The sequence below is a fragment of the Chinchilla lanigera genome, unplaced genomic scaffold, assembly GCF_000276665.1.
Source record: "Chinchilla lanigera isolate Chin_1 unplaced genomic scaffold, ChiLan1.0 scaffold00029, whole genome shotgun sequence".
Taxonomy (NCBI): Eukaryota; Metazoa; Chordata; class Mammalia; order Rodentia; family Chinchillidae; genus Chinchilla; species Chinchilla lanigera.
In genome coordinates this window covers 19295212-19296059 of record NW_004955430.1, presented here as the reverse complement: position 1 = coordinate 19296059, position 848 = coordinate 19295212, and positions in this window count along the sequence as shown.

Here is an 848-nt window from a genome sequence, read left to right as displayed (position 1 = left end):
AAAAAAGCCTGGGGATGTAGCTGGATTCCAAGGCCCTGCGTTCAATTCCCAGCGGTGGGGGTTGGAGTGAGGAACGCAGTTGCCACTGGAAGGGACGGGAATTGGGGATATGATCTGGTCACTCTTTGGACCTTTGGCAACTTGCATTTTCTGGTCTGCATCTGGCCAAGTCCTTCCCCACCCCCAGCAGCCCAGCAAGCCAAGCGGGAAGTTAATGGCGCTGACGGTCGCGTCTAGGTCCTCCGCTTTGATCTGACTGAAGGCTGCTTTGGAACTGTCTGGCAGATCGCTCTCCGCCCCCTAGCCGTAGGAGCGCTGGGCGGTATCGCAGAGCTTGTTTACCTGCTTCTGGGGTCTCAAAGTACAAACAATGAGAAGTCTCGGAGAAAAGGAAGCGCCTGAGCGAGGCCCAGACGGAGTTCGGAGCAAGCGAGCAAGGGAAGCTGAGCCTGCCCCGTGAGGACCTCTCCACCTGCAGCGCGCTTCCGCTGGCGCGGAACAGCCAGGGGACCGCAGCGCGAGCGGGTGTTGGCGCCTACGGCCGCAAAGAAAGCCCCCAAAGCACCAAACCGATGTAAAATGTAAGAAGCATTTCCTGCCAATGATGTTCCCAGGATGTGCTGAGGTAGTAAAATCTCTGACATCTCCAGGAATTGACTTCAGGATGTCTGTTAAGTGGAAAAAAATGAAGGTGTTGAATAATGTATAAAAAGCATACAGATAAGAAGTTTAGATGTAGATAAGTACTTTCTGGTGCAAACATGGAAAATGATAGCGCCAGAAAGACGCTAATCATGTTTACCTTTCAGGTTAGGGAATTGGGAGGCGTGAGACGTTGTAACCCAGTG